Below are 9,084 nucleotides of genomic sequence, written 5' to 3'. Positions count from 1 at the left end.
ACAGTGATGGCTAGGGCTATTGGGGTCCTTGGTGGTGAAAGCTGCTGGCATTCTCCTGTTCTCCTATTTTGCCCATGGGGGTAAGCTCTACCTGAGGGGACCCCTCTCGGCCCCAGGTCTAGTGGGCTGGCACCCACAGTGGCCACAGAGTCAGGGTCCTGGGGTTCAGGTGCACTTGCTATGGTGGTGGTGTCGGTGTCTGACATGTGAACATGTGCAGGTATCCCATGGAACTGGGGTCTGGGTTTCTGGGGCTTACCATAGTGACTTAGGCTCTAAGTGGGAGGGGAAATGCTACAGTGGCTGGCCCAGGGATGACAAGAGGTAATGGTAGCTTGGGCCTAGGTGGCAGGGTGCAGCAGCAGTTGGGGCGAAAACTCCAACTCAAGACCCCAGAGTGTAGAGCAGCAACAGCACAGCCCTGGTGATGGTGGATCAAAGCCCTGAGTCAAGACACCGGAAGTAGGGCAGAGAGCTGCAGCAAGGCAACCTGGTGACGGTGAGTCTCTGCTGAGACTAGGACCTAGGGGTTGGGAGGCAAACCAGAGCCCCTGTGATGGAATGTCAGAGCCCTGGCTTAGGGCTTAGGTTGCAGAGCACAGGGCAATGGCAGGACTCCCTGGTGATGGCAGGTCAAACTTTCTGCTTAGGAGCCAGAATGTGGTCACACAGCAGTGCAGCTTGGCTTGGTGATCGTGGGTCAAAGCTGTGACTTGGGACCTCGTGTGTGGGGTACTGAGCAGTGGCAGCTCCTATTTTGTAAATGGCAAGGCACTGTGGTCTTCAGAGAACTGAACACAACAGTGATGGAGCTCCTGGAGATGAGCATGAGACCTCCTATCCTGCCTGCCACCTGGCTAATCTCACAGCTTCCTGAAAATTGTTTTTTTATGTCCTTTGCTTCTTTTTCTACTGAATTGTTAATTTTTTAATTGATCTGTGGGAACTCTTTACGTATTTGGTATCTTTGGCCATATATTTTACAGATAATTCTACACAGTATTCCAATTTACCATTTTTCTTTCATTTTTGTTTCTGATGTCTTCCAACAATCGGAAGTTCAATAGTTTTGTGTTTTCAAATATATTTTTTATAAATAAACTCATAGGCACTATCCTTTAAGTATTACTCCTTTCCCATGATCTCTGAACAACTTCTAGAGCTCCAGTTCAATATAGTTTTCACTTATCTTTAGAAAAATGTTACTGAATGATGAAAAGCCTTAACATTCGTATGTTCAATCATTAAGACAACAACGCAAGCCTAACTCTGGAAGGTCAGCTCCTCATAAGACCAATGAGTTAAGGTCATAATTCTTTGCAGTGAGAATAAGTAGCAGATATAATTGGAGAGCAAGAGGGTTGTACTGGAGGCAGCAGCTGAAGTCGATCCCAGTTCTGTGCACCAGGCTATTGGGTGGTGCAGAGGCCACTATCACTGAGAGTAGGATGCCTTAGGCTCATCCTGGGGCATAATTCATGGTGAATTAGAAGCCATATTGGTCACAAACAACAGGATAAACAAGTATATCGTTTGGAGGAAAGGGGTTAATTAGACAGGGGTGGAGGAGTCAATCACATAGCATAATTGTTGAGATCACGTGCTTTGGAATTAGACAAATTCAAGTTTGAGCCCCAACCCCTCAAAGCCCTGAGTGTGTGGCCTTCGGCAAATTACTGAGTCACCCTGAACCTCAATTATTTGTCTCTAAAATGGGAATAGTAATGATTTCTACCTCATGAAATCGTTGTAAGGGTTGATTGGGATTTAGTGCATATAAATGTTATGGTGTGGGGTCATGTACATATTATCAATTATTATTATATTAATAGCAACACTGGTAGTCTCCTACTAGGAACTCTATACGTGTTATTTCATTTAGTCTTCCCAACAACCTTTTGAGAGGATATTACTCTCATTCTTCAAAAAAGGAAACTGGAGTCCATAGGGTCTCAGTAGTTGCTAATAGCTGGAAGAGCAGGTCTATCTGTCTACAAAGTGCGGCAGGATTCCCAAAGAGAGTACGCTATCCCATGGACTTGGGTGAATTATTGAGGAGGAAGACACAAGAGTCCAAGGGTTACACTATACAACCTCTCCAATTTCCTCTCTCATCATCTCTATCACTAAATTCTCATCTTCTAAAGGCCTAACCCAGGTAGTGATGGTGGGAGCACCCTTCCCAGGGGTCCCCTGGTCCCTTCCAGCACAGCACAGCACACTGCTTCAACTACCTCTCTCAGGATCATTTTGGGACTCCCAAGACACAGTGTCTGTGGCCCTCGCTAACAAGGCCCCAGGGGCCTTTGCGGGGGCGAGGGGGGGATGTACTTTGTTCCTGAGGATTCATTAAGAATTTGAAGTGGGAAAGGGCACCTCCAGTTTTTGCCTCCTCTCTTGGGCTTCCTCCTCATCTCAGGTTAGGAGTCAGCTTGTATCTGCCCCCAAGTCCTGTTTGGACCAGACAAGTGGAAGAGGTAAACCCTTGGGCTGGGGACCCAGATTCGGTGCTGGCTCCGTGTCTAGTTCCCTGGATGACCTTGAGAAAGCAAAGACCTCCCCTATGTCCCCTTCTGTTAAGTGGAGTTCTTAGGATAACCATCCCATTTACCCCCATAGATCAATATGGGGGATGGAGATGTTTGGAGAGATTCTAAATCACCACAGATGCATGAGGCACCACTGCTTTAACGCTGTCCTATTTATTAAGACTTGTATTTACTTAGCTCGCCCCACCTGCTCCTCCCCACTCTTGGGCAATTTTAAGGACACAAGAGGATTACCCTGTGGTGGAGAAGTCCCATGACAGAGATGGCCTCTACCTCTTTTAATCTCATTTCCATATATATTCCCCCAGAGTTGCTGACTGAGTTTGTGCAGATTCTCACTCCCTTTACATCCCTTCCCATGCAACCTCACTGGTCTCTGTGCGGTAACAGGTGACTTTTCCCATGATCCTCCCTCCGCTCTTGTGTAAAATGGAAGGAAATTTATTTGTTACTCAGTAAGTCAAACCTCCTGGTTTTACAGGCACAGCAACCAAAGTCTCAAAAACAAAACTAAGAGAGACATGCTCAGGATGACATATCAGGTGAGTGAAAGAGCTGGGACTATGAACCAGAGATTGAGGCTCCTCTTCTAGGCATCTTTACCAATTCCCTCTTTCCTAGATGAAGCTTTTTTGTTTTTTTCCTGACTGTTAAGGATGAGTGGGTTGAGATTCAGTGTTCAACTTCCCTGCCCAGAACCAATCCTTGCTGGACAGCCTCACCTAGATTACTGAGACCACCGCTAGTACATGGAGGCCCTACTGGGACCTCAGAGCAGGGAGTTCTCACAGCATGAGGGAAGTCTAGGACTCATATGAACCCCCAAGAATGGCAATCCGGAAGGGCTTCCTCATCGGTTATCACTCTTGTGATTTCATTAGCCACAGACACCCCAGATCAATAATCTGGTGAACAACCCAGAATTTAGGAAATCTTGTGTAAGTTTCATGCCTCATCGATTGAGGGCTAGACAGAAGCTACTAGGGGAACATAATATTCTGGCTCATGACTTACTTGTTTTTGAGGAATATTTCTTCCGATTGTGGAAACTATGTTGGAAGTTTATATAAAAAGCTGTATGCCAGTATGCAGATTGCTACATGCACTGCATGCCCCATCTAGATGAGTGGAGGAGTCATCCCTACAACAGTCCCTTGTGCCTTTCACTTGACTCTACCTCAACCAAATCATACCAATCCTTCAAAGTCTAGGAAAATTCCCACTTTTCCAGAAACCCTTTCATCACTACTATAGCCCACAAAGATGCCCTCTTTGTCAGAAAGCCTATTTGTCAATGAATGCAGTTATTCATTCATGTATAAAATGGTGCATAACTAAAATAAGTTTATGCATATAGTTCCTAAATTCAGATATGAATCTCATGCTTAAATTGGACTGAGGGAGCTGCACTAAATCACTAAATGATTATGCCAGAAGGCACAGTGGTAAGTGCCATGTGGAATATAATTAAAGTGTGGTGGGAATGTTGAAGATGTAAATATCACTTTAAAATGGGCACAGATCAGGAAGGTATTTCTGGAAGAGGTAGTATTTGAGCTGAGTCTTGAAGACTTTGAGCACGTGACAATGGAAGAAGGATAGTCTATAGAGAGAAAGTAGCAACAGCAAAGGTGGGGATATAGGAAGTCACAGAATTTGCAATCTGGTGACATGGATTGAAATAAAGAGGGAAATTGGGGGCAACTTCTGACTGTGGCCATGATCCAACCAAGACACTTGTTTGAACCTGAGCTACTTCAGCCTGCAAGTCAAGACTTTGGGATCGGCAAGGGCACAAACCACAGCAAACATGAGAGTGGGTTTTTGAGCCATGAGAATGGATCAGATATAGATTCAGAGAGAATTTCAGGAGAAAGACATGCCTTCATGATCCTTCAGATGCCTTGGGTTACCTTGAGTGGTGGTATGTGTAAAGGACAAGAGTGGGGGCTCTGGAGTCAGATTACCAGAGTTAAAATCCTGCCTCTGCTATTTGCTTTACGTGACTCATGTTCTCTCTGTAAAATCGGGATTACAAATGGGATCCATCGCATAGTAGGGGGTGTGAGGAATAAAGGAGTTAATACATTTAAAGCACTTAGAACGGTGCACAGTGCCTCACTCGGGGTAATTCTCCTAACAGCTTTTAGCTGCAATTGTTTTCAGGGAATCCCCCAAGGAAATTCTGTCGGTATCAAATATGTTGGGACAACCTACATATCATAGGGGAAGGGATTGCTGGTTTCTCTTTTGTGCACTTACTTTATTGTGATATGGGGTTTAGTGGGTATTCCATGATCATGCCCATGAGGTGGTACTTCATCAAATACTATAAAAATAATCTGCAGGGCACCTGGGTGGCTCAGTCAGTTAAACATCCGACTCTTGATTTCGGTTCAGGTCATGATCTCCTCTGGGATGGAGTCCCTTGTCAGGCTCTGCACTGACAATGTGGAGCCTGCTTGGGATTTTCTCTCTCCCTCTCTCTGTCCCTCCCCAGCTTGTGCATGCACTCTCAAAATAAATAAATGAACTTAAAAAAAAATCTGCATTCATTGTAGACAAATCATAAAGTAGAGAAGAGGAGAAGAAAGATAATAAAGCCCATTCATATTATTACTCAACCACTGACAAAGTTTGGTATTTCTTCCCAGTCTTGTTTCTGTGTGTGAGTGTGAAAGTGTGTGTTTTTTGTCTTTGTTAATATTGAAATAACACCGTGTTGTACAGTTTTGCATCCTGCTTTAGTCTTAACATTATATCATAAGCATTTCATTTTTTAATTTGTTTTTTTTTTTTTGCATTATGTTTTCCACCAGTGTACATTGATGGTATATAAGGAATGTATGGATTTCTGTATATTTGATTTTTATCTCGATACTTTTTTCTAATAATTCTTGATTACCTTTTATGGACAATCAACACACTTGCTTTCTCTTCCTTTCCAATATATAAACTTGATTTTTCTATTTCTTGACATTAATTTTGTAATGATTCTAGGACAATAATAAAAATAGATGTAATGGTGGGGATCCCTCTCTTGCTCCTACTTTCATGGGATAATTTGTTACTTTCCATTAGCAATAATCCTGCAGTATCCCCCTATTCTTAGATGGCTACAGCTGGGTGTTTTCCTTTTAAATCAACAATGGATTGTAACCTGTAAAAGGTACTTTTTAGGCAACTGATCTAATATATACATACATTTACATATATTAGATCAGCCTCAATTTTTTGTAAGAGCTCTCTTAATCATGATAGACTACTTCTTTTAATATTCTGCTATTTAAAACTCTCTATAGTTATATTTAGCATTTTGTTTCTATAGTCATAACTAAAGTTGCTCTCTAGTGATATTTCATATATTTCTTCCTAAAATTTTATATTTGTAGTGTCAGGTGCGTGCTAACTTCATAAAAAGCATTGGGATGCTGGACGTAGAGGGTATGATGACATAAGTGAAATAAGTCCGACAAAGAACAAATACCGTATGATTTCACTCATAGGTAGAATCTAAAAATCAAAATAAAACAAAGAAGAAACAGGCCCTTGAATACAGGGAACAATCTGGTGGCTGCCAGAGGGAAAGGAAGGTAGGGGATGGGCAAAATGGGTGAAGGGGAGTGGGACGTATGGGCTTTCAGTTGAGGAACAAACATGGAGATGAACGGCATGGCACAGGGAATAGAGTCAATGGTGGTGTAAAGCGTTGGATGTGACAGATGGCAAGCGTTGTATGTGACACTTGTGGGCACAGCATAACATATAGACTTGTCCAATCACTATGTTGTAAATCTGAAACTAATGTAACATTGTGTGTCAACTGCAATTTTTTTAAAGATATTAGGAAAGTTAATTCATTTTCTGGAGTTGCAGGAAAGTTTATATAGAATGAGAATATTCTATTCATCAAAATTAAACCAAACTTCTCTCAACAGTTTTATGAGGCTAGAGATCACTACTGGGGCAATTATTTCTTTGACAATTTTTTTTTTTTAACTTTCTTCCCTGTTTCTGGTTTACTTGGGTATTGAGACTGTCCTTGAATATATTTTAGTTTATATTTTCCTAGAATTGTGCCCATTTTATTGAAATTTTCCACTTAAATAATATAGTTTAGGGTATTCTCTTAAAATTTAATTTTTCCTTTGTATTTCTGGCTGTAGCCCTTTCTAATTCCTAATTGTTTATATTCCACCATTTTTTTCTTATTTATTCCAGATGGAATGTCCCAGATGGCAGTCCATCGGATTCTTTAACTAGATGTATGGTTTTTTAAAGTTATTATTAACTTGAGTATAGTTGATACACAATGTTACATTAGTTTCAGGTACAACTTAGCGATTTGACAAGTTTATACATTATGCTACGTTTACCATATGTCCCCTTACATCGTTACTGCAATATCACTGACTGTATTTTTATACTGTGTCTTTTATTCCCATGACTTATTCATCCCATAACTAGGAGATTTATATCACATACATGTGTGTGTGAGTGTGAGTGTTCCCTTCTTTTTAAAGCGAACCAAAAAATGCTGTATTTATTCTACCAGTTGTGCTTTATATTTAGTAATATGGCTTTGATAGCTTTCAGATCAGCACAGACAGAACTGTTTCTTACAGCTGCACAATACTCTTTTGTAAGGATATATACCATATTAATTTACTAAGCCCTCTTGCGATGAACACAGGTTGTTTTCAATTATTTGCTCTTACAAACCAGGCTGCAACAAACAGTATCACACAAATGCCGTTTCTCACATGTGATCATATATCTGTTGGATAAATTCCCAGAAGTGGAATTTCCAGGTAAAAAGAAAACACGTATGTAATTTTGTCTCACAACTATTCTACAAATTCCCCTTGCAGCCAACCTTAGCCTGCAACCATACAGAGAATGAGATTTAAGGAAATGTGGCTCCAGCTTAGCTAAATGGCTAGAATTTTCAACTTTTAATAGAATCATCCATTTGCATTATGTAAAAAAATTTTTTTCTCTATTTTGAGTCATCTTTACATGATGAAAATTCTTTGATTTTCCCCCAAAACTTCCTGCTCTAATTTTTATACTTAAATCTTTGATCTATTTAGAATTTATTTCTGTAAAATACATAAGGTACGCATACAACTTCGGTTTTTCCCAGCTAGCTGTGCTATTGCCTCTCCAGCATTTATCGAATAGTACATTTTCCCACTCACGTAAGATGCCACTTATATCATGTATGAAATTCCTGTATTACGTCAGTAACGGACATTTCATTTCTCTTTTTCTAAAGCTTGTAAAGTGTTGCTTTACTTTATATTTTCCAGCTTTATTGAGGTGTAACTGACAAATAAAATTATAAAATATTTAAAGTGTTCAACACGATGGTTTGATACATTTCCATTGTGAAAGGATTCTCACAATCAAGTTAACTAACACATTCATCACCTCACATGTTTACCTTTTCCTTTGTGTCTGAGACTATGTAAGTCCTACTCTCTTAGAAAATTTCAAGGTCTGGGGGCGCCTGGGTGGCGCAGTCGGTTAAGCGTCCGACTTCAGCCAGGTCACGATCTCGCGGTCCGTGAGTTCGAGCCCCGCGTCGGGCTCTGGGCTGATGGCTCAGAGCCTGGAGCCTCTTTCCGATTCTGTGTCTCCCTCTCTCTCTGCCCCTCCCCCATTCATGCTCTGTCTCTCTCTGTCCCAAAAATAAATAAACGTTGAAAAAAAAATTTAAAAAAAAAGAAAATTTCAAGGTCTGAACCCCTTTACCAACCAGCCTCTCCCCATTTCTTAAAGTTCTTTTCCTAATTTCTTGATCCGATTGCTTCACCACCCTCTTTACATTCTGTTTTTCATCTATTCATTTAGGGCTATGGATTTGTTTCTGAACACTGGTTTGGTGATAATCCACATGTTCTCATGTGTGTTGGTTTCACGCTCCCCTTTTTCAGTCTCTGTGATGTTCTTCAGTTTAAGTTTTGATTCCCTCTGGTCCAACAGTTTCTTACAGATTATTCAAAACACGGGGAGTTGTTTTTAAAATTCATTTTTCCTTAAGTTGGTTTGTGATGAAATATTATTGCCTGTATTCTTTATTCTTTTTGAATTTTCTGAATTTCAGGTTTGTACTTTTAATTCTATTAATGCTATACATTTAATTCTATTAAAAGTTTATACATTTATACATGTTCTTTGGTGGGGGGGGTGTGAAAGTTTCAGGGGCATTTGGGAAAGGCATACATACCAATTAGTTCTCTTCCATAATTATATTGAGAGCTTTTACAGCCTTGCTTTCTTCTGTCAAATTAATTCTATTACGGAATGAAAGTCACTAAAATGCTCCCTGGCTACCACACTTATCTCATGTTATACTGTTGGTATCTATGGTGATAGCTGCCTTCCTGGAGCAAGTCTTCTATCTAAACTCTTTTAGGCATATGAGGGGAGAGCAAAGGTTTCTCCTGAGAGTTCTGCTTTTTAAAAGTAATCAGTCTAAAATAGTCCACATGCCAAAGACACACATTTTGGGGTGGCAAATTTTACCACC

This window comes from Herpailurus yagouaroundi, unplaced genomic scaffold (assembly GCF_014898765.1).
Source record: "Herpailurus yagouaroundi ecotype Mexico unplaced genomic scaffold, PumYag 215, whole genome shotgun sequence".
Classification (NCBI taxonomy): Eukaryota; Metazoa; Chordata; class Mammalia; order Carnivora; family Felidae; genus Herpailurus; species Herpailurus yagouaroundi.
This window is presented reverse-complemented; position numbering follows the sequence as displayed.